The sequence below is a fragment of the Megascapheus bottae genome, chromosome 3 (assembly GCF_031878675.1).
Source record: "Megascapheus bottae isolate mThoBot1 chromosome 3, mThoBot2.hap1, whole genome shotgun sequence".
In the NCBI taxonomy this organism is placed as follows: Eukaryota; Metazoa; Chordata; class Mammalia; order Rodentia; family Geomyidae; genus Megascapheus; species Megascapheus bottae.
Genome location: NC_143511.1, coordinates 31,923,158 through 31,948,447, shown reverse-complemented (window position 1 = coordinate 31,948,447; position 25,290 = coordinate 31,923,158). Strand labels below are relative to the sequence as shown.

The following is a 25,290-nucleotide window of genomic DNA, read 5'->3' as shown; positions in this document are numbered from 1 at the left end:
AGTACACCCAGATTGTGGTAGACAGGACCCAGGCTCTGGATAGGAAATTCTACGACATCACGTTTATCAGCACAGGTAGGTGCTGAGGTCTTCAGGCACAGTTCCTCAATGAGAAAAGGAAAGCTCACCTCAAATCCTTTGTAGGTAGACTTGGCTTCTCTCTTGGTGTACAGCTTTTGGTTTGTGACAGGATGGATGGATTTTTTGCTTTCTACGCTTGGAATTCCAAGTCTCTGTAACCATCAGGTTAGGTGGGGCACTTAAAAAACTTTTAAGTTCCTGGCCTGTATGTTCTAAGATACTGTAAAAAAAAATACCTCTTGCCTTACCAGCACAAATTACATGCATTTATCAAGTTTGCATTTCTTAAAGTGCAGATGGTAGGCCTCCCTCATCACTATGTTCTAGAACCAGCATTTCTGAATAAACACAGTAGACTACAGCTATGGCAACTGCTAGAATACTAAGCTCATGCCTGAAGCACTCTAGCTGTGTGCCCTGCTCTCTACAGCCTGGAGTCCCTTTTAAGAGGAATTTGCATTAGAGCCAGTGAAATCCAGAGACCACATCACATACAATCTACCTTCCAATGTCACAGAGTTGACATTGTTGATGAACAATGGTGGGATAACAGTAAGACACGAGAAAATTGAAATAACAAGTTAACTGGAGTTTCTAAGTGGTTATGTGCCAAGGGCTTTCTTTTTAAGCAATGTTGTCCCTTTAGTCTCAGCACCCTTACTGGGTAAGTGATTTGAGGATGCAGAAGGGAGAGTTTGGCTTCTGAGGTCAGTGTTCTTGGTTTGTCCTCTGAGCTGCCTCGCTGACCTGCAGTTTTGACCTTGCAGACAGGGGCACCCTACACAAAGCTGTGAACCTCAAGGATGATGTGTACATGATTGAGGAGACCCAGCTTTTCCAGAACTCTGAGCCAGTCCAAACTCTGCTGTTATCTTCAAAGAAGGTAAAGGGGTTCAGGCAAAAGGATTAGGTGGCCCTCTTCCTTGGAAAATTTGCATGTCTGTGATGTTAGCCTGGCCAGCCTGGGGTGGTTGATAAGGGATCAGATGAGGGACCTGCTTGGCCCCTGTGAGCTGGCCTTTGGAGCAGCACATAAAGCCTTCTCAGGAAAATGGGATCTGACATTTGGAAAAGAGGCAGATGGAAATGGAGAGTTAGTACTTCACTGAGACCTTACGGTAAGTGTGTGAGACTGCAGAGTGTGTAGATGAAATGTCATGCTTTGCAGGGACTCATCCATGCACTAGTTGATAAGCAAAATGACCACACCATGGCACAGAGAGGTTCTAATTCTCACCTTCTGAGTAACAAGGATTACAAGCATGAGACACAGATACATAGTCATAGCTATTCTCGATTTTTAAGGTGAAACAAATGCATCCATGTTGCTGCATGTGCCTTTGGGAGCCTTCTCTCGGACTATTTTCATTAGATGCAACCAACAGACCTAATTTTTTGCAATCTGGGAACTCTTCTAGTGTCATTTGGGTTTCTGGGGTTAACCTGGAGTCAGTGACAGGACAAGCCAGTGTCCTAGAAGTTGGAAGAGTCAGAAGTGCGTGGCTCTGGTTTCACACTGGAGTATGGCAGCTAATTTCTTCCTCACAGACAAAAGAGCCAATACTGACATTCCCTATTGATTTGGTTTACCAGCCTTTTGTTCATTTTTACACAGTCTTAATGGAGGAGTTATTGCTGGACCGAGGCTCTAATGACACAGTGCCCTGTCTGCAAGTGTTCACATTCTGACACAAAGTATGGGACTGGCCAAATAGCACAGCCTTGGGGTTAGGAGGGCAAGCTTGAAGATTTGGTCAGAGGCTACTTTCTCAAGCCAATGAGTAGTCCAACAGCTTGCACCCCAAGGAGAAAAGGTCACAAGGGAATTCTCTGCAAGCCATTAGGCAGGCAGGTGGGGGTATATAAATTCACTGGAGTGCACTCTGTCTTCAATTGTTGGCTTTTCTGTTCTGAGCAGCTGGATTTGTCAAACAGAACTGTCACCTCTTAAGAATAGGAAGAAAGGAGTCCCTGAGTACAAGCTGAGCAGCTCTAATCTAAAACCTCCACATGAAATGTTTTTAGTTCCAATTGATACAACGATGAACAACTCCACACCACAAATTTACCTTCAGGTTTTTATACCAGATACATTTAAAACATGATTTTATTCCATGTTTAGATGCCCATACCTCCCCAAGATGTAGCTCATTATATATATGGAAACATTCTAAAATCTAAACATGCTTAAAATCCAACCACTTCTGGTCCCAAATATCTACATAAGACATTCAACCCATAATTAGTTCTGATACTGTCCACGTTTCCCTAGGGTCTCATTGTCTGAAGATAAGGTGCTCTGACCAAAGCAAGCAGGTTTGGATTCAGCCCAGACTGCCCCAGGCCCACCTGGAATTGAGGTTCCCATATTTATAGCAGCAGGTATTTTCTTCCTGGCTCTGTTTCTTGTAAGAAAGTCAGCAGTGTTAACTTATTGAATCCTCCCTGCAGCCTCAACTTCCCTTGTGTGTTTCTGATAGAGACATCTGCTCGGATCCCGTTCTTACTTCCACATACCTTCTTACATCATGTGCAGCAGTCCAGTCAGGCAGACAGGCATCTCTTCAGCTTGTGATCTTATCATCCCAGTTAGTTCTTTCTTTCTTCCACGTGTGGAAGTCCAGAAGATAGATCACCTCTATGTTCTGTGAGGAAGATGGGTAGCATAGCTGAATTAATGGACTTGTTACAGTGTGCCATCCTCATGTTGAGGTTTGAGTTTGCAACATTTTGCTAGCGGATCATTTGCCTGTTTACAAACTAGAATGGTGGGAAATCTGGGGTTAAGCATGGCAAATGTTGCAAAGAAATAGTCTATGGAAAAAAGGGAACCCTGCTTCCAGCTGCAGAAAGGATTACACTTTACACTCTAGATGTGCTCCTTCCTATCTCATATAGGAAGGAAGCTGTCTCATTGCCTTTTATTGTTTTTACTTTTTTTTTGGTCGGTTGTGGGGCTTGAACTCTGGGCCTGAGCGTTGTCCCTGAGCTCTTCCGCTCAAAATTACTGCCCCACCCTTAAGCCACAGCACCACTTCCAGTTTTCTTGTGGTTAATTGGAGATAAGAGTCTCATGGACTTTTGTGCCTGGGCTGACTTTGAACTGTGATCTTCAGATCTCAGCCCCCAAAATAGCTAGGATTACAGGTGTGAGCCACCAAGCCAGGCCTCATTGCCTGGTTTATAGTGCCTTGATAATGCTCATTCACTCACTACAATGACCGATGGTATGCTAGTAATGGCACGTGAGTTGGTTTGGCTTAAACATAAAGAAACAGCAGAGCTATTCTCCATAGCACCTCTCATACCAGCTACCCAAGAGGCTGAGGCAAACCGGAGGACTCTCCTGAACGGTCTTTTGCTCTTGAACTTTTGCTCACCTTAAAGGTGGTTATTAATGTCCTTCCTGTTTGCATTTTCCCTAAGACCTGGTACGTGAAGACCAGCTGAGTGGAAGCTCCGCTTTTCAGAGGGCGGATCTCTGGTAGTCCTGACCTGGGAACTGAGCCACTGGGATTTCAGCCACAAGGAAGGGAGCATAAGGAGTCTAGGCTGGCTTCAGACATGGCTGCCCAGTAGATAGCTTAAGCCAGGCATTCCCCTCTCAGGTAACAGAAGCCATGTGGAGGTCAAGAGTATGGGATTAGGAAGGAGGGAGAATATGTAGGGTTAGGGATTATCATGACACATGGAGAATGAACTCCAGGAGTATTGGCATAGAGTCATCAGAGAGAGTCCAGCTTTGGAAGGTAAGTCACAGTGGTCACTTGGCCCTTGCCACCTGAGAACTTCATGCCTATGTGGCCTAGCAATATTAACTCGACCGTGACTGATACTTTGAATGGGAAGCGCAGGAGAGGGAAGCAGGCACCGTGCAAGAGTGCAGCCTGTTGACCACACTTAAGGAGGAGAGAGCTAGAGTCAGTCCCCAGGCCAGTGGTGTTAAAGAGTAAGAGGAAGGTTAGAAGGAATCCTGGATGGAATAGAGCTTACTGGTATTGACTGCTTAGACTCCTTGTGTTGATGATAGTGCTAAAAGCTCAAACTGTAACTTCCCTGAGAATCCTAGCTTGGAGAAATCAGGTCTGCAGTCCAAATGATCCGAATCCCTGGGCCTCGTGCCCTGTTCCACTCCAAGTTTGTATCCTGCTATTAAGGAACACTTGGCTTACTCAGCTTGGATTTGGAGAGAGACAGCATGTGGGGATGTCAGATTTCAGATGTGTATGTCCAGTGACCTTCATAGGGCCACTGGCAAGTCATCTATAAGGAATCTGTCAGGAAAGTCCTTGTCAGGAGGTGCTGGCCCCGCCCTATCATGGAGTGGTCCATTCTGCAGTAAGTTCTAGACTAGAGTCCTTTGGCTCTGTAGGCTTGTCCTCTCAACTTTCAGGACCCCTTTTCATGTCTGATACATTGTTAGTGTGCAGGTCCACAGACTCTCTGGAGTGGAGTCATGTCTGGTCCCTTTGCTTTGCTTTCTAAGTTATACTTTTCCTATGTGTCCTGGTGACTCATTCTTTTTCTTTTTGCCAGTCCTGGGCTTGAGCTCAGGGCCTGAGCATTGTCCTTGGACTTTCTCAAGGCTAGAGCTCTACCACTTGAGCCTCAGCACCACTTCCAGCTTTTTTCTATGTATGTGGTACCAAGGAATCGAACCCAGGTCTTCATGCATGCTAGGCAAGCACTTTAACCACTAGGCCAAACTCCCGGCCCCTGGTGACTCATTCTTTTTGCTGTTAGTCACAAATGGAATTTAGTTTGAGATGACTTTTACTTTTTTATTATTCCAAAGATGATTTACAGGGGCTGACAACTTCATATGAATCGAGTGCCATGATGTTATGTATATAACGAGTACATTTCTTTTGGACAGTGTTACCCCTTCATTCTCTCCCAGATTTTCCCTCCCATCCCCACCCACAATTTGTATAATTCATTTTTAGTACAGTGTCTATTGAATACCATTGTTGCGTTTTGTTTATCCTTTATCCCTCCATTTCTTCGACATCCTTACCACCCATAAAGATGGAAAAACCAAGAAACAAAACAAAAAAGGAAAAAACCCCACCTTTTTCCGTTTTCTAAAATTCACTTTGGTCAATATTATTTTATATGGTTAAAGACACAGAGGCCTCTGGCCTAGGACATTCCAGTCTATGAAGGAAATAGATTCAGGACACTATAGAATTCAGGGCTCTTCATCAAGATAGAAACATGACAGCCTACTGTTGCTTGTGGACATGGTGGAGTAGTCTGGCTAGCACAGGAAGCAGAGAGGGGAAGAGGAGGGACCAGGAAGATGGATCCAGGCTGTGTTGATGTTGGTTCCATATTAAGTCACTGCTGCCACCCTGTGGCTATCCTTCCTCTGTGAAGTGGCAGATAGTGTAGCTGTATGCCAGGCTGTGCTGGGTGGAAGAGGTGCTCTCAGAAGGAACAGAGCCCTGCCTCCTGCTGGGATTCTAGGCCTGCCTGATACAGGAAGGAAGGATGGGAGCTGCAGTGTCAGGCCTTGTACACTACCTTCCTGGGCCCATGATCTACTCTTATAATGACTCTGATACTGATACTGCTTAGCATTCAGTAAAGCACAGTTGAGCATCCCTTTTTGGGAAAAGGCAGAAGATCGATAGGTACCACTTAGGGCAGGTATGGTCCTACCCGAAGGCACTAACTCCTTCATGGCTTGAACTTGCCTGTAAGTGAATGTTCATGTGCTCACAGCAGCTATTTGTAGGTACAGCACATGTGTTTGCGTTTGTCCAGATGTACACCAGTATGCCTGAGCAGGTGTGTGTCACATCTGCAGCACTCTGGTCTTTATTCATTGCCATTATAGGAGCTGAGAAGCCAAGATCTTGGGGAAATAAGCTCAGTTTTTTGCATCCTTCAGCCACAAATAGTAAAGTGGAAAGCAGTGGGCTACTCCCCTTTACCTGCATCCCAACAGCCTGTGTCAGGCAGTCTGTTAAGTTTGCCCTCTGATGTGGATTGACTGTGTTGTGATGGAGGAAGATACTAAATAAGCCTTATGGCTCCAGAAGTGTCCTCTGTCTATGTCCCTGAGCCTCCTTCTTCTTAGGAAATGGCAATAGAGATGACCAAGGAGAGCTGAGGGGATATTGAGAAGCTGGAGTGGCACATTGCTTTCTGTCTGATGCATCACCTTGCTTTTCTTTTTTTTTCTTCCTTTGTTTCTTCTGCAGGCCATAGGGAATCACGAGTGACTTTGGATAGCCAGGCAGAAAGAGAGTGGGCACTTCTCAACTGACTAACGAGTGGGTGTGGGTTCTTGGGGACCTTGTTGCTGGTCAGCTCCAAACAGATGTGCCAGGCCTGTGGCTGTGAGCAGCACTCCTGCTGACACGCCTCCTCTCGTAGCTCCCCGCTGTCCACGCCCCTGCCTTGTTGAAGGCCCATCACAGTTGAAGATGTACGGTTCCATGAGGGCACTGCTCACAGCCCTGATCCTGGTGTGTGCCACTGCTGTGGCATTTTCACCCATACCACGGATTACCTGGGAGCATGGAGGTGAGGACCATGACCGTGAAAATGCTGGTGGCCTGGGGTTTGGGAGGTGCAGACACTGCAGAGATGGGTGGACACGATGCATTTGACCTGTCAGTTTCTTTCCACTTGGAGTTTCTCTTTGTGATCAGCTTGTCCGAGCAGCTGTTCATACAGTTGCTTTGGTGACTGGAAACATTCCCTAAGATTTTCTGAGACCCTACTTTGCTTTCTGAATTGGGCATCCCTGAAGGTAAACTTCAGACCTAGTAATCTTTACTGGCTGAGGCACTGCCCACCCAATACCGGTGCTTATTTCATGCATGCAGTAAACTTACTTTGTGCCTGTGTTTCCAACTTGAGGATCTCAGATGTGGTTATTTTCTCACCTGGAATCTGTGTCGTGGCCCTTGGGTCTTTGGCTCAGGAGCCAGAGAAAATATAGATGTTGAGCAAGGGGCTGATACTAGGCGGGGCCCAGAGGACCCAGAATCTGAATGTTATGTGCAGCTCCTACAGTGGCACATTAAGAGTAATGAGATTTAGTCCCAGATTTTCTTGTTGTGTGCTGTTTTATATTTTCTTAGGTCATTGAGTATCTTTAGTCTGCTGACCATTCTGAGCAATGTTGGTATTTTAGTGAAATGCAATTCATGCTCTTAAGGGCATGAATTACAGAACCAATTAATTATAGAACAAATAATTGGGCTATAAAATCCAATATGAAGCAAGTCTTAGCTTTGGAGAACAGACATTTGGGCTTCCCGTGTAACACACTAGTCATAAGTGACACTGCAGACAGAGGGAACAATACATTTGAGAAAAACTTGACATGCTTCCTGAACAACTGATTTTTTTCAACCTAATACACAGTTGGGTTATAAATACATGGATACCAAGATAAAAAGACTTTCAGATTGATGACAAGACAGAAGGAGAGATGAAATGATTTTTAAAAAATTATTCACCAGGGCATGGTAGCATATACTTATAATTTTAGCTATTGGAAGGTAGAGACAGGAAAATTACAAGCAGTCACTTTGCATCATAACGATGAAACTTGGCACTCATGTGAGAATTAAATTTCACAAACATATCTTTTTTTCATATATCTTTTGTTGTAATTAATAGAAGGGTTACATAATATTTGCCAGATAGATGGTGCATTAATTCCCATACATTGATACCCTTTCACATGTCTTGGTCCCCCATTTCCCTCCCCCTCACCCCTACCCCTCATCTTGTTTTTCCCCGTTCCCTATCCAATTTCAAATAACCAAATACAAAATGTATCTTAAAACAAACTAAATTATTATTGTCTTTCTAGACCTAATCTCTGGTTAATTGAGACACATAAATGAGATGGACAGGCAGATACATGTCTGACCTAGAATCACCTTGGAAACCACTGCACAGATTGCTTGACAAGAAGGGTGGTCAGGTGCACAGCCTTGAATCTCACACACACCAGCCTCAGAGCCTGGTTGAGAGGTGATGTTCACTCATGTTTGGTAGCTGCGATTCAGGACTTTTCTGGAGGCCTCCTGTGTCCCCAACCTATATAATCTACACTTCACACTCTCTGTACCAAGTAAGGTTCTCAGGATCTGTCCAAGCTTGCAAATGACTTTGTGGCTCTGTCTTCTCTTCCTGCCTCTGACGTATTTCCCCTTACATCCTACAGAGGTAGAGCTTGTGAAGTTTCATGAGCCAGGCATCTATAATTACTCAGTCCTGCTATTAAGCGAGGACCAGAGAACGCTGTATGTGGGCGCCCGTGAGGCCATTTTCGCAGTGAGTGCACTGAACATCTCTGAGAAAGAGCATGAGGTAGGTCGTTAGCCCCATTCCCCAAGTGCTGAGCAGTCCTGCTGCAGTATGAAACCTTTCTCAAGAGAACCCCGTTCCTTCCTTCCCCGTCTATATGCAACATCAACTTTGGATGCCTACAGGAAACTCACGAAGCCCCTTAAGCCAGATGCGCATGTGCGCGTGCGTGCGTGCGTGCGTGCGTGTGTGTGTGTGTGTGTGTGTGCACATGCAAATGTGTATGTGCATTTGCTGACATTGTGACTTGACCTCAGGACCTGGGGTGCTGTCCCTTGGCTTCTCTGTGTAAAGCTGCCACTCTGCCATTTGAACTGTAACTCCACTTCTGGGTTTTGCTGGTTAGTTGGAAATAAATCTTGTGGATTTTCCTACACTTGAACTTGGATTCTTAGATCTCAACCTCCTGATTAGCTAGGAATGAGTCACCAGTGCCAGCATGCTGGGCATGTGCTCACCGTTGAGCTATGCTGCCTCTGCCATCTACTATTTGATAAGGGCACCAGTAATGAAGTAAACTGGAAACGAACTGTGCACTTTAACCTACTTTTTAATCTTTCATTTGTTCCTCCCTCACAGGTGGACTGGAAGGTGTCAGAAGAGACAAGAGCAAAATGCGTAGCAAATGGAAAATCAAAAGAGGTAAGTGTTTTTGTCAGTTACAAAACTTACATGCATTCCTTGGTTGCCTACTCTCATGAATGCTGAAGGTGGCTGGACATGGAATGGGGTTCAGGGGTCCTAATACATTTTTAGGTAACACAGAGCCTCCAGGAGCTCATTTCTTTCTTCTGATGGTAAGGGGAGGACATTCTTACAGTAGCTGCCAGGCATAGGGAGCACTCTAGTAATGCTTCCTACTTCATATGAATCAGATTTATCCTAATTCCTAAGTCAGGGCTTTCTAAGGATATAGGAATGCTGGGAAGGAGCCCTTAGGTTCCTCAGCATGGTGACTTTCAGGGAGCACTTGTAGTATCCCTTCCCTCAGAAGCATTGCTATTCACTGAGCCACTGTACTTCCAACCCCTCTGCTCCACAGACATACAGGTTCTCAGATGCCATTCCTTATGATTGCACTCGTGACATAAGGTACAGCTCATGTCAGCAGTGGTTGGCTAATCACAAAACAACTATTTGTATACACCTCTTTGCAAAATTTTTTTTCTAAACTTTTTCAGGATAGTGATAGTATTTTTACAAAAACATTAGTCTCTTAACAGGGTTCCTGAGAAAATTAAAGGACAAGAGGCACTCTAATGAAAAAAAGAACATATTTCAGGGTCTTTACAAGTGGAGTGAGGCCAAATACGGGTGGCTAGCATCTGTATCCTCGCTATTCAGTGGACTGAGATTTAATGATTTTGGCTTGAAGCCAGCCCAAAAGACTTGAGAGACTCTTATCAAAATCTTGAAGTGGACATGTGGTTCAATTGCAGAATACTAGTATTAAAGAACAACAGCAACAAAAAAGCTAAACCAGAACATGAAGCCCTGAATTCAAGCCCCAGTACTGCCCCTAGTAAAGTAAATAAATAAAAATAGAATGGTACACACTGGTACTGCCTATTCTGTGTGGATGTGAATTACATCTCACCAGTCTGAAAAGGGTTGCAGTCATAGAAATTCTCCTGATCTGAGGTTATTTCAGACTTTCACAATATGACTCAAATACTGTTTATTCTCAAACAGTGAGTAGGTTCCTGAATCATACCTTCATTTTTCTGCTGGGGCCTTTATGATCTACAACTATGACACCCCGTCACATCTGGCCTATTTCTTGTTGTTCTGGGTATAAGCAGTGCCTCTGGAAGGGAAAGGCATTTTCTATGCAGTGCATACTGATTTGGCAACAAAAACAAGATGAGGGGTGGGGGTTGGGGGGAGGGAAATGGGGACCAAGACATGTGAAAGGGTATCAATGTATGTGAATTAATGCACCTTCTATCTGGCAAATATCATGTAACCCTTCTATTAATTACAATAAAAATATATGAAAAAGTAATGATCTCTGTTTATGAGAGCAAATATATTTTTTCCTTTGTAGTTTTCCCAGTGCATCTTGGGGTCAAGTTGTTGCTGTTTGATCACCAAGTCTTCACTAAGTAGCACTTAGGATGCAGACTGAAGTTGTGTTCCTGTTATGTGAAAACCTTGTGGACATAACAGAGATAAAATTATGCAGCACAGCTGAAGATTTAGGTATACAGAGGCTGGGATGGGATAGTAGACCCTGTTCTGTGAGAATAAGCAAGCTGTTGTGTAAAGAGGTCAGAAAGGGAAGCAGGCAGCTGAGTGAGACTTCACAATGTGGACTTAGAACTGCCTTGATAGCTGGTTTTTGATGGTGTTTCTCTCCACCCAGAAGGAATGCCTCAACTACATCCGGGTGCTACAGCCCCTCGGTGCCAGCTCTCTCTATGTGTGTGGCACCAATGCATTCAAGCCAATCTGTGACCACTTGGTAAGTCCACAGACTCTCTCCATTATCAGTCTTGCTCACAGAAGGCTAAGCAATGGCTAAAAGAAAACAGAGTCCTGTGAAGACTAAGACTTTCTCCAATCATCCATGTGAGGACTGGGGCTGCTTGTAACCAGAAAACCTTGCATAAGAGGTGGCTGAGATGTCTCTGGCATAGAATGTGTCTTGAAGCACAACTCAGAACCATGTGGCCCCTCTGAGCCTTGGTGTCCTGGCAAAGGGCATGGCTTGAAGCAGGGCTCAGTACACCAGGATCCTTGGTGCCAATTGAGGGACATTCTACGAAGTATGCTGCTGACAGATGTACTCTTGTGCTGTGATCTGTGTGGTCTGACTGTGGTGAGCATAGGGTTACATGAAAAGAAGATCTGCTCTTGGGTAGTGTGTTTTCTTGATTGGTACATTGACAGGCCTTAGGATGTCACCATTCATTGTTGTCTAACCCACTGAGTGGCCTTCCTAAGTACCCCTGATTGGTAGGGGAAGTGGGGTACCTTTCATCCTTCCCAGAGTCACATCCTTGACTACTCTAAATGGCATCCAGTACTTCCTGTTCTCTGCAGGTAAGGAGAGGCCTTTTCCCCCCGCAACCATTAGAAAGAAGGAGAAGGTTATTTAGACTGTTGCCTCTAATCTTTTTAAGACAGATTGTTTTTTTTAATTAAAGTAATCCACAGAAGCAATTCGTTAATAATCACCAACGGAAGAAGAAAGGGTATGTGAAGACTGGAAATGAAACACATTTTCTAGTCAACAACCTTGGATTTATTAAGTACCCTGCAGATGTGAAACATGTTATACAATATCCCTTAATATGTTGGGGATAATTCCAAGGCCCCTGGTGGATGCTTGAAATCTCAGAGAGTAGCAGACCCCACACAATGTACCTGATGACCAAGACAGCTAAGTAGCCAGAAGCAATAGCACAGGTACAATCAACAAAGGGTTTATTTATGTCCAGTACAGAGTAGAGCAGGATATAGGATATCAACATACTACTCAGAACCTTCTTCATTTGGCTGCAGATGACTGAAACCATTCAAAAGGGAACCATGGTTGGGAAAAGACGTGTAAAGCTTGTTTGCTATAACCCTTAATTAGTTGGAGTTTTTAATAAACATATCCTGCACTGTAGCTCAGAGGTATAGCACTTGCCTACTCTGCAAGAGACTCTGGGTTTCTGCAAAACAACGAAACAAAGAAGCAGCCCAACCCTGGGTCAAAGAATAAAATGGTAAACCAGATACTGGTGGCTCATGCCTATGATCCTAGCTACTCAGGAGGCTGGGTTATGAGGATCCCGGTTCAAAGCCAGCCTCGGTAGGAAAGTCTGTGAGCCTCTCATCTCTAATCACCAGAACTGGAAGTGGAGCTGTGGCTTAAAGTGATAGCACTCAAGCCTTGAATGAAAGAGCTTAGGGACAGAGCCTAGGCTGAGTTCAAGCCCCACAGAAGGAAAAAGAAAAAAAGAAAAGAAAAATCATGGGTAAGTATGGACTCATTACAAATTCACTGAGGTAGCTAGGCTTCGAGGTTCATTGCTAGATGTTGTGGTCAATGCCTGTGATCACAGCATCCAGGAAAATGGGACAGCATTCAGGAGACTGTAGCATAGTGAGCTCTAGGTCAGCATGGGCTACATAAGGAAATCCTGTCTCAAACAACAACAACCAAAAAAGAAATTCACATAGGAAAACTGGGGCTTATGGTGAAATCCATAGTGTAGATCTACTTGGCTGTGTGTACCCTCTGATGCCAGCATCTAGAGTTAATATGCAGTAGGGAGATGTTTGTAAGATATGAAGACCTTTATTCCTTGAAGACTGACACTTCTTTTTGTTTATATTCAAGAATAAAAAATGACATTTACTAGAAACATTTGGTAAAGCATTTTTAAGGAAGAATATGCCTCATTCATCATTTGTGACCATGTTTGCCAGTTTATCCCTGTCATTTCATTTTCTTGAGAGTGTTCTGGTTCTTTCTGTAGTTGGATTTGTCTGCTTCATTCCTTACCCAGCTTTGGGTTTCCTGTTGGGTAAAGAGATTATCCCAGGATTGAAGTTGTGGCTTGCACTTTCTTTAAGTGGGGCTTGAATTTACTTCGGGTTTTGAGTCCACAGATCTACTTGGCAGATGCCTCAGTGGGTAGAGGGAGGGATCCTGCTTTTGTATTTGTTTTAATTTTGTGTTGCCGGTTTGATAATACTATGGCCTTCCTGGTGTTTATTTTATACACGGCTGTAGTCACCTGCTGTGCATTTCTTGTCTTTGATTCTCCCTGGCCTCCTAACAACCCTGGAGCCAACAGCATCTCTCCATTTTCCAGATGAGGAGTCTGAGTGTCTGAGATCATGTGTAGCTTGATCAAGGCCAGAGACTTGGTGTGCAGACTGAGCTGTGTAACAGAGCATGGCCCCAAGATCACGACCCATGTGCGCAAGCCTGCTGGTTTAAAGCATTGAAGAACAGTTAAATGATTTTTTTAAGGCACATTATCAGATATCTTATAAGGCTTTTTTCTCTTTTTGCCATTATAGAACTTAGGATCCTTTAAGTTTCAAGGGAAAAGTGAGAATGGCAAAGGAAGATGTCCCTTTGATCCTACGCATAGCTACACATCTGTCATGGTTGGTGAGTCCTGCCATTTAGGTTTCTCTTAGCCTCAGAGGGTATTGTCAGGTTTTGTGATCCCATACAGGACACTCAAGAGCTCTCCTTTCCTTAGTCCTATTTACTCTAGCTTTCTTTTAATATCTTCTGCCCTTACAGAAGAAATATGTCCCTGGGCACAGACTTTTTAGGAAGAGTTTTAAATTCATCCCTTAAAGAAGACCAGTGGCCAATATAGTATCATAGTACATTATATCCATTATTAATACACAGCATTCCGATGTTCCTTTTGGGAAATAACTTTGCTACAAATCCATGTCTTACCAACAATGGTGTCAGAAATGTTCAGCATGAGCCTTGACCCTAAAGGGTACTCACTTCTGTGCCCAACTTATAGTTAGTTACATGGGCAATTTTTCAACTATCTGAAGTTTTGAAAGTGTACCTATACACCATCCAGACTTCGCCTTAGTTCATTGAACTACATCAATATTCATCAGCTAATAAACTAGAGGCTTTATGTGAGACAACCGGGCCTTTATACAAGCTGCTGTAAGTGTTCTGAGCCTGTCGGCAGCAGTTGAGATGACTAAGTTGTCCACATGGAGTAGAAGATGCATTAAATGTGTTTCAACTTAGGATGGTTTTATGGGACTATAAACCATGATAACTTGTGTTCACTGTCATTTTACCAGATGTGGGGGTTCTGCCTTGCCTTGTTAGTGCCTGTTATCTCATAAAATGCAAATCAATGTAACCTCTTCAATAAATGGAGGCCCTAGAAGTCAGGCAACTATCTTTTCTCCTCTGCATAGGGGCTTAATTTGGTTTAAAAGAATCTCTTTTTTGTGCTACAACAGAGGTATTGACCTGATTTCCTTCCCTGTCTTCTCTGTACTCCTGGACTGCTGCAGATGGAGAGCTTTATTCTGGGACACCAAGGAATTTTGGGGGAAGCCAATATACATCTCTCGAACTTATTCCCAGAACCCCCTGCGGACCGAGTATACTATCCCATGGCTGCATGGTAATGTGGTTTGTGTCTCACCTGGTAGATGTGCACCAGATTACTTCCCCTAAACATCCCGAACCTAGAGGATTCTGAGCTCTCTTCTGCCCCTGGGCAGTGAGAACAATGGAGAAAATCAGGGTCACTTCCAGAGTCTAAGGAATCTGATTTAGTTTGTTCTCTAACAGAGAACTGTTTTGAGACTGCTTTTATCTCCCATTCTGAGAATGGATTGGGAATACTCTTGTAAAACTGACACTGTGATGGGAAATATAGAACGTTTGTCCTGTTGGGATGTGGTGTCATTTTAGTATGCCATTAAAGGTACAGCCCCGTGCCCTTTGGGGCCTACTCAGATGGGTCTAGGATGCCTTGCTGTCTCCAGGTAACGCCAGGCTGATGTCTGACTTTGAGATACCAGCAGAAAGAAGTTACTGGCTAGGGTTTTCTTTGACATGTTTGCAAGCATGACCCTGGCATCTTTGAAGCCTCTTGGTCGATGGGTCAATTTATGGCCTGATACCCAGAGATAGATAAGCAGCTTCCTGTCAGAGTGGGCCAGCCAAGAGTCTCAGTCTCAGTGTATCTGCTTCTGGTAGCTAGAGTTAGTTGATTTAGTCACTTGTTTAAATCAAGAGCTGGTATTTTTGGTAACTGAAAGGCTCCATTAGAATTTGGGGCTTGTATAGGGGAGATATGTGTGCTGCAGGACTGCCAAAATGGTAATATCTGAGGCTGAAGAGAATGAGGCAGGCATGGGTTAGCTCAGCACTGTTATGACTCAACCCTAGAGTTTGTTTACTAAGTGTCACACATATGCACACATTCCAGATGTTCTTACAGAGCTGCACCACTGGCTGACCACGACACCACCAGGAGAAGGTAGCAGCACAGCTCTGTGTGCAAAGATAATTCCGTGTCATCTCTTTGCAGAGCCTAGCTTTGTCTATGTGGATGTGATCAAAAAAACCCAAGACAGTCCTGAGGGTGAAGATGACAAGGTCTACTTCTTCTTCACAGAATTATGTGTAGAGTATGATTTTATTTCCAAGTTAAAGATTCCCCGCATCGCCAGAGTGTGTAAGGTGAGACCTGCCCTACCCACGCTGAACTTCCATTTCCCTTCTTGCCACGAATGTCATAGTTGAGGGTCCTAGCATGGACTAGCCTTCTGTTTTCAGACACTCGGCTGGTGTCTATGAGAACTAAGGGAGCATTGGCATCCAGCATGCAACCAATTAGCTTGTGATTCTCAAGCCCTGCCTCAGACCTCCACGGCAATAGTGAGAATGGTATTTTGTATAATGTGCTCACTGGGTTCTGTGGCAAATGGAATCCCACTGTTTGTAGCTCTTTGCTAACTAGTAGTGAGCTATAAACCAGTGCTTGAGTTGAAAAACCACATTAAACTATTTCTCGGGCTCAAAGCTTGAAGAGGTATGGAGTTTGTAGGGATAGGGAAGGGTACAGGAAATTATTTTAAAAGGAGGTGCTTGGCATAGAACTTGAGTCTGGAAAGCTCAAAGTTTATGGTTGGCATTATTAGGCAGTCAGGGTGACAGGTCCTAGATACAACAAGAGGATCCACAGAAGACATAATCAGTAGAAGGCAATGACCAGGCATAAGATTCATGCTAATGTGATTTCTTACTCCAAAGAGTAAAAAGAAATAGTAGTAGACCGTGACTGACCACAGGAAGGTAATCATATATAAGAGGGATCAGTGTATTCTCATGGGAGTTCAAGTTGTCTCTTAATCACCAAGGGTCAGTCCAGATCAAAACTATGGCTGAGTGGTACACTGTGGATACGGTTGTTTTTAGCTGTCATCCAAAAAGTTATAAGGGATGACATCAGAGTTAGATACTTTGCTTCACTTTGATCCAGAGTCTGATCCAAGCTCCCATGGGAAGGCATGTGTGGTCTCTGATGTTTTAGGGGGACAAGGGTGGCCTGAGGATCTTGAGAAAAAAGTGGACCTCCTTCCTGAAAGCCAAGCTTATTTGCCCCTGGACAGACATGGGCTACCACTTCAACATACTGCAAGATATCTTTGTGCTACGGGATCCATTCTTTAAAGAGCCTGAATTTTATGGACTTTTTGCCTTGAAGCTGTAAGTGCCTTTGGTGGGTGGAGTATATGCCCTTTCGACGGCCTGCTACTCTGGAGACTCACTGTGGCATGCCCTTTGCAGCTACAACGTGGAGCTTTCCGCAGTCTGCGCCTACACGCTGTCCATGGTAGAGGAAGTCTTCGCACGCGGGAAGTTCATGCAGAGTATCACGAGGCAATCTCAGACCAAATGGTTGAGCTACCATGGCCCTGTGCCTACTCCAAGGCCAGGAGTGGTGAGAGACATGGGGTCTCCAGGAGAGGGCTATGCTGGTCATTCAAGGCTCTAGGCTCACAGGGTGAAACCTGACATCGTGCTCCCTTTAGGGGTGGGGCCTCGACAGAGGGTTTCTGTCTACACAAGAAGTGGCCCCTGGGCCTGAGGGCTGCAACATGCAGCTGAGCCCCTCTCCCTTCTGTTCATTCTACCCCAGATCTCTCCACACTCTGTCCCAACAGAATATGCTAATGAGTCACTGTTTTGTGAAATGAGTGCTGCACGATACCATTAAGGACTAATTCATTTTAAGTTTCCCATAGGAAAACACACCATTTCTCCACACGGACTTCTGTAGCGTCCTGAGCTATCCTGACCAAGAGTCAATGGGGAGTCACAATTTTTCCTCCTAAAAATAGTCAATTTTAGGTACAAAGAGAAAAAAAGAATCTAGGCTGTCCTGGATAGCCAATCATTGTTATCCACACAGTGTTCAACATTCAAATGGGCCCTGACCTGTCCATGTGACTTCTTCCAGGACCAGCTCTCACTCGGTGCCAGGTTCTGATACATCATCAGCCCTTCTACATGTATGGGCCCTCTAAACATACTGATGGTTTTTCACTAATAGATAATTTCTGCCCTGATTATGGACAAGTCCAAGTTAATCTCAAAGCAGAGTTCTATCTTGTGGATGTGCTATAAAACTGTCCTCTAACTATTGCAAAAAAAAAAAAAAAAGACTCAGGTTTCCAGCTGGGTGCAGTGGCTCACCCAGCTCACCTAGCTACTCAGGAGGCTGAGGTCTGAGGATCATGGTTCAAAGCCAGCCCGGGTAATAAGACCGAGAAACTCTTATCTCCAATTGACCACTAGAAAAGTGGAGGTGGCACTGTGGCTCAAGGGGTAGGGCAGTAGCCTTGAGCTGAAGAGCTGAGGGACAGTGCCCAGGCCCAGAGTTCAAAGACTCAGGGAAAAGAAAGAAAGAAAGACCCAGATTTCCACTGTCGCCCTTCTTTGGAGGCATTCACTGTGTCCCCAGTGCTGTACCTTACGTAATTAGTTATTGATAATTGGGAACATTAACCCGGAAAAATTTTGCCCTCATCAGTGCATCAACCATGAAGCACACACAGCTAACTACACCAGCTCTTTGGATTTGCCAGACAAAGCACTCAATTTCATCAGAGACCACCTTCTGATAGAGGACTCAGTAACTCCAATAGGCAACAGGCCCAAGTTAGTCACAAGAGATGTGAAGTATACCCAGATTGTGGTGGACAGGATCCAGGCTCTGGACTGGAAATTCTATGATGTCATGTTTATCGGCACAGGTGGGTTCTGAGGGTGTGACAGCCACCCTGTATCTGTGTTCTGCACTTAAAATCCTTTGTGAGAAGATCACAAACCATCTTCCTTGAGGCGACCCAAGCCATTTGTGAGAGTGTAAAAAAACTTCTGGAATTCCAGGTCTTCGTAACCACCAGCCAATTGGAGGATTATTTCTAGAATTAGGAAAAGGACACACAGCTACAGTGTCCACCCTTGGAGTCTTCTGTGCCCTCCAAGGGCCTGCCGGGGAACTCAGTTGAACTGACTCCCTGGAGAACCACTAGCAGCTCAGAAGTAACCTTCCATGAAATCTGCCTGCCACTGTTGTTCTCAACAATTTTGTTGATGAAAGTTGTCGAGAATCAATCACGGGCCAGGGGCTTATGCTTTATGAGAAAATCAGACTAACCTGGAACTCGAGTTTGCAATGCTTTATTTTACCAAGGGCTTTTTTTTTTCATTCCTAACGCAGCATTGTCCTCTTTGTCTACGTATCCCGCTGAGGGAATGACTTGAGAATAGAAAAGGGAGAATGTCTGCTACTGAGATTGGTGTCTTCGATATGTCCCTCTTGGACTGTCTCACTGACTTGTCGATTTTACCTTGCAGACCAGGGAACCATGCACAAAGCTGTGAAACTTAAAAATGGCACACACGTCATTGAGGAGATAAAGCTTTTCCAGAACTCTGAACCAGTCCAAACACTGCTGTTGTCTTCAGTGAAGGTAAAGTGACTTTGTCAGCAGGACTAGAAGGGTGGGGCTGCCTGGCAAGGTGGCTTTGTATGTCCATGATAATAGACTGGCTTACCTGGGCTGTCTAGTTTATGTGAGGAGGCCGTTGGATATGCGCACAAAGTCATTCCAAGCAGATGAGACAGGCCCTGTCCTGTGATATGGGTTCTTGTGACCCTGAACCTGTGAAATCGCATGCCGACTGTGATAGTGGGATGACCTGTTGCATGTCCTGATCAATAAAGGAACACAGAAGACAAATAATAAGTCACTCTACAGCCTCTAGGTCAACACCATATTCCTCCCAGAGGTAACAGATGTTTACTGCCAATGACCAAGGATTGGGAGACTCGGAGGCTGAAAACTCCAGTACAGGTGCTCTGTTCTCTCCAGTGGTCCCAGTTGGTTATAGATGAGATGTGTAAGAGTGAGCCTGCCTCCGAGCATCACGCTTAGCATGTCCTGAATTTCTCATAGGTCATCAAATATTATGCCTTTCTTTTTAATCTTTGAAAAATATAAGACAGTTAACTGGGATGGAGCAGTGAGGATCAGAGCACAGGCAGATTCTGACTGCCGTGTGTAGCTGGGTAATGCTGGATCACCAGCTCTCTGCTCTTATCTCAGTTTCCTTATCAGACAAGGAGTTTAAAAACACATCTTCAACTCGGCGACTATGACTATTACATGAGTCTTGTGCAGTACAGGATCCGTGGAAATTCTGTGAAACGGGATGGCATCTGACCCTCATGCGATCCAGAAGGAATACCCTGCCATGTGCCGCTCAGCCCAGGATACTTCCCTCTCATTATTCTCTTCATCAGGGCCCCTGAGGGTCTCAAGCACAGGACCCACTCTGTGGTCTGCTGACCTAGGTCACAGTTGTAAGTTGGATCACATTTGTAGCATCCATTGCTGTCCCTGCTACGTGATCTTTCTCATGAACACTTCACTAGCAAGGTCTGGATCTAGCAGAACCAATCTCTTGGGCCCAGTGTGCCTCTCTCCATGCCTAAGTATCTCAGGTTTGACTGCATTGTGGCAGAGCAGCCTGCAGGGGGTGGTAAATATTCACAGTGGCCCTGCAGAGGGCTGAATTTCGGGAGCTGGTACTCCAAGACACTCTCTATGGATAGCTCACAGATGAAGGGTCCCTTTAAGTACCTATGGTGGAACAGAGATGATCTCTTGGCAGGTACATGTTTGTAAATATCCCTCCAGCATCCCTCTGTCCACAGGGCCTGTGACTGATTTTCAGTCCCCAGTTCCTCATCCTCCTCCCCTCAGACATTACAGAGTTCATTTTCTCAGTGGTTCTGAAAGGGAAAGAGAAGGATACGTGAAGTGATCTCTGAGTCTCTGGATTACTGGATATCTGTGTTGCTTTGGATCCTCGTCTTGAGATCCTAAAGGGGCTGAAAAAAATCTAGAAGCTTGCAGCATGGCTGTATCAGCTAGTCTTTGTCTTTCCCCTCCCGCTGTCCTCTCTATTCTGGCTACCAGGAAGGAGATGGCTGCCCCTTCATGTACCTCATTAAAGCTGTGCACTGCTGCTCACTAGATGATCCCCCTCCCCCTCCTCCTTATCCTTCTCCTCATCTTCTTCTTCCTCCTTCTCCTTCCTCTTTTCCCATTTGACAGTGTTGTGTTTTGAATTAGACCTTGTACTCGTCAGGCAGACGAGAGCCATGCCTGCAGAATCCTTGTTTTATACATAGTCTTGTATGTTTTCCAGGGCTAGCCTGGACTTTGTTCTCCTTATTTATGGTTCTTGTGTAACTGGATGTCATCCTGCTTCCAGTTTGTTTATTGATGATAGCAAGACCTCCCCTGGTGTGCTACAGAGTAATGTACAGAATAATCTCGTAGACTTAGGTCTGCATCCCCACACTCTTTCTACCCACATTATCTGCTTGTGACTGCACATCTGTCTCTGCCTCCTGAGACCTGCCAAGGCGCTTTGTGTCATGTCTGCTGTATTTTATGACTGTTGTTGGTTTGTGAGTCAGGAGAACAGAACACCTTGAAGGAATGCCTCCTGGGGCATGATATCTGTGTAGCTTTTAGCTACTTACCTCTGCAATGGTCTCTGTCCAAGTCTCTATATGTCTTCTCCCTGACCTGTGGAACAGTATATCTGGCTTTACATCCAGAAGAGATACATCAAAGAGTGTGTGGGATATGTTCCACATGTATTCATTTGACAGTAAGAAGTTCCGTTAGCCTTCTGCATTTAGGAGCTCCATAACTATAGTTCTACATTTGCAATTCAGACAGTCTTAGAAAAAATGGGTCTACAGCGAACATGCGTCAGTGTCATCATTTTCCAAACGAGACATTTTAAGAGCTATTTCTGCAGTGCTTACATTACATTGGATAGTATAAAAGGTTGTCATCTTGTAGGCAGGAGGACTATATCAATTCCATACAAATGCTTCACCAAACTCCATGAGGCACTGTGGGGAAGAGGGCTCCTCAAATCGACTCCTGAAGATATACCATTGAAGGAATGTACCCATTTCCCTCTGTTAAGGTTAGCATCCACCAAGAGGCATGTGCTGCAACGGATGATGCTCACTGTCCTTTAGGAGGTGGTTTCCCTCTCACTTCCATGTTTACCCACTGACTTTGTGAGGTCTGACTCAGTTGTCAAAGAGTGATTGCATTCGAGCTCCAGCCCAGCCTCTCAGGAAACAGCTTAGGATAAAACTACCCACAGCTAACCCCACCTTCTACTTCTACTCATTCCCTCTCCTTGGGTAAATAGATGGGGCCGAGCACCTCAAGACTGTCCAGGACCAACAGTTCTCTGCAGGAGTTGTCCCTGCCACCTCACAGGTGTCCCTAGTAGCATCCACTCTGTCTCCTTCTCAGAAAATGTATATACACATCCATAGAAAGGTGACTATCCCAAGTTGATCTGGGAGGGGTTGGGGTCAAAAACTTCCCAGGTCTAGAATGAAGAGGTAATTGAGGCCAGTCCAGATCCAGTCTTATTTGTTGTTATCACAGTTTTCATCTTGGGAGAGGAGTCTCTGTCCCATGTGTATCAGTGCTTACTGAGACAAGTATGTGGCTCTGGGTTTTGGGAAGCCTGCAGCCTGTGAGACTTGAGTTTAAGGGGGGGTTCATGAGCTCTAGCCAAATGCTGAACTGATGCTGAATGTACCCACTGATGGTGAATGAAAGCTGGGTTTCACCTGCTTTTAAAAATACCGACTTGTGATTCCTAAATAGGAATCTGATTCAAGTTCCAGGTGTTCGAGGTTGTTAATGGGAAACAAGATTCTCAGGCCAAAGACAGAGAAGATGTGATATGTGCTACCACATTCATGCTCTTCTTCCACTGAGTTCATGAGATACAGTCAATACCCCTGATCACTGCTGGTGTCCAGTGCGCTGCTGAAGCTGGTGACAGTACAAGAGGTCAGAAGAGTCTGCAGCACTTGAAGACACTCCATAGCTGTTCCCATAGCTTCTGGAGGGGCTTGGATATCCAACTTATGCCTCTTCTGTCTCTACTTCCTACACACAGGGAAGCAAGTTTATCTATGCCGGCTCCAACTCAGGAGTGGTCCAGGTTCCTCTGGCCTTCTGCAGAAAGCACAGCAGCTGTGAGGAGTGTGTGCTAGCACAGGACCCCTACTGTGTCTGGAGCCCATTTGCCACTACTTGTTTGGCCCAGGGCCGCAGCAGGTATGGGTTGGTTACCAGGGGCAAACTCTTCTATGAATGCACAGTGACTTATGGGTGTTATTTTCTTTGCAGTACTTGGATTCAGGACATGAGTGGCAATGTGTCTTCATGCCTAGGTGAGTGATCCCCATTGAAATATCACTGCAACAGTAGCTAGGTCTCCTACCATTTTATAGTGCTTTGAGTCTGTGGTATTTGTTTATCTTGTTTTTCTTTATCCACTCTGAACAAAGGTCTTGTGTTGTGTTCCACACCAGTGCGTGATCTTTGTTCCCTTGATTATAGAAAGTGTTTGAACCTACATAGGGTATGTGGGTACATTGAAATGTATTCTTCATGCCCATCTTTTCTGTTTTGCTTAGCTGGAGCTCATTAAAATCATAACCTGTTAAGAATGAGAAAGAAGCAGCTGCTGAGCACACACTGAGCTGCTCTGATACAAAATCCACAAATGCCAGTGTGAGCAACAAGTGAAAAGTTCCATACTGTAAAACCGTTTCATGCGTAAAATTGTGCTTTAAAATGCATACATTTACTCAAGCTCTGTGTATAAGATGTACTTGAGGGATGGGAGTGTGGCCTAGTGGTAGAGTGCTTGCCTAGCATGCACGAAGCCCTGGGTTTGAGTCCTCAGTACCACATACACAGAAAAGGCCGGAAGTGAAGCTGTGGCTTAAGTGGTAGAGTGCTGGCCTTGAGAAAGCCCAAGAACAGTGCCCAGGCCCTGAGTTCAAGCTTCAGGACTGGCAAAACAAAAACAAAAACAAAACACAATGTACTTGAAACACAAATGGATTCTATATTTTGACTCTGGTCTCTACCCCAGGGTGTTATCTCATACATCTGTACATAGTCTAAAATATGAACAGATGTGAGATCAAAACGTTTTCTGATCCCAATCGCTCACGAGAGGCATGCAGCTCATAGTTATTCCGGTGCTGTGCACCTGCTTGCAGGACCCCATTCCCTGTGGCTGAGTACTTGGGAGTGTGTTGTGACTAGAGGCCAGGATGTTCAGGTACCAGCCTTCTTCTCCTCTGAGCAGACAGCAGTCTTCAGGTGATGAAAAGTAGAAGAGAAGGTTAAGACTGGCACTGACTGCCAGATTCCCTGAAGTCATTAGGAGAAGCATTTGAATTTTGACCCAGGGTGTAACTGCTAGTTATAGAGCTGACCAGGGCCTGGTCTCCCCAAGCCTGCTGCATTTTCTCCTGAGATATGCAATGAGGGGTGGGATTTCTTCTACTCAGACTGTCTTTTCCTTGTCCCCAGGAGTCACTAGGCAGGGATTATCTTCTGTTTCTTAGTGCATGTTATAATCTCAATTGTCCTGAAGATGAATTGTATTCCAGTGAGTAAGGCTATTGTTTTATATAGGGTATTAATCTATTTTTTAAAAGCAGTTGAGTATCTGAACAGAGTTGTCCATGCTGTGCACATGTATCTTGACATTCCAGGTAAAAATAATCCAGGCCACTAGCGGCATCTTCTCAAGCATGGTGGGTAGAACTCAAATGTTCCGCAAAGTCTGCCCTGGCCCAGGTTGTGTGGAAATTCCAGGATCGTGTGTTGAAGACCAACAATCATACGTACATGTGTGTGGATAACAAAAACTTGGTTATCTTCAGACTGACAAAAGGAGAGAGCAGTATGTACCAGTGCCTGTCAGAAGAGAGGGCCAACAACAAAACTGTCTTGCAACTTCTTGGCACTCACATTTTGGAGGTGGCAATGGATCCACGGCCCTAACCTTACTAGCCTTCCAGAAGATAGGAGAACCACCAGAGTGTCAGCGGTGTTTACTCAGAGCTCATCTTCCTCAGCCCCAAGCTCTGCATGCCACATTGCCCAGAACTTCCCAGCACTGTGCATATTTGCAAATTTGTGTCCTCAACACAGCTTCCCAGCTTTGCTCAGAGACGACAGATATCTCAAGTCCAGTGACAATCAATCCCTCTTGTGCTTTCCTTCTTCCATTTCATTTTCTTTTTTTTTTTTATCTTGGTCTAAAAAAGGTAGCAGGGATATTTGCCTGTAACTGCTTGAAATTCTGTTTGAATTCATGCCCTGCTACTTGGGAAGAAGGACAAGTTGTATTTTTCTAACGGAAAGCAGTGTGAAAAGTTGACATTGGTGGAGCCCAGAAGCTTCTCCTAGGTAAATGGAGAGGATCCCAAGTCAACTCTGAACACCAGCTATGAGAAAGAGCAGGTCACCATCACCAGTAAATCCATACAGAGAAGGAAACTCATATAATAGAGGAATTTTCTGTCAGGGAAAAATTATAGAATGTCAACTGTGTGTTCTTGCCTACGTATAGAGTAATTATTGTTTAATACATTCACCTGGAAGCTCAGTTTTTGTTTCTTTCCTCTTGAGCTGAGGCATTTTTTCATACAAATTTGCCTGCCTGCCTGCTTCCAGCTCCTCTCCCTCCCCCTCTCTCTTTTGTTGGTCATGGGGCCTCTCTGAGCTCTTCAGCTCAAGGCTAGTGCCCGGCCACTTTGAGCCACAGCACCACTTCTGGTTTTCTGGTGGTTAGTTGGAGATAATTTCCAATGAACTTTCCTCCCTGTGCTGGCTCTGAATTGCGATCCTCAGATCTCAGCCTCCTGAGTAACTAGGATTATAGGTGTGAGCCACTTACACCCGGCTTTCCTTCCTTTCTTTTTGACT

At 44.8% G+C, this 25,290-nt stretch overlaps 1 pseudogene; it reads left to right on the top strand.

Annotated features, from left to right (window-relative positions):
* The first annotated feature begins 3,383 nt into the window (after window positions 1-3,383).
* LOC150065232 (semaphorin-4D-like) lies at window positions 3,384-24,902 on the top strand (annotated as a pseudogene).
* The last annotated feature ends 388 nt before the right edge of the window (window positions 24,903-25,290 follow it).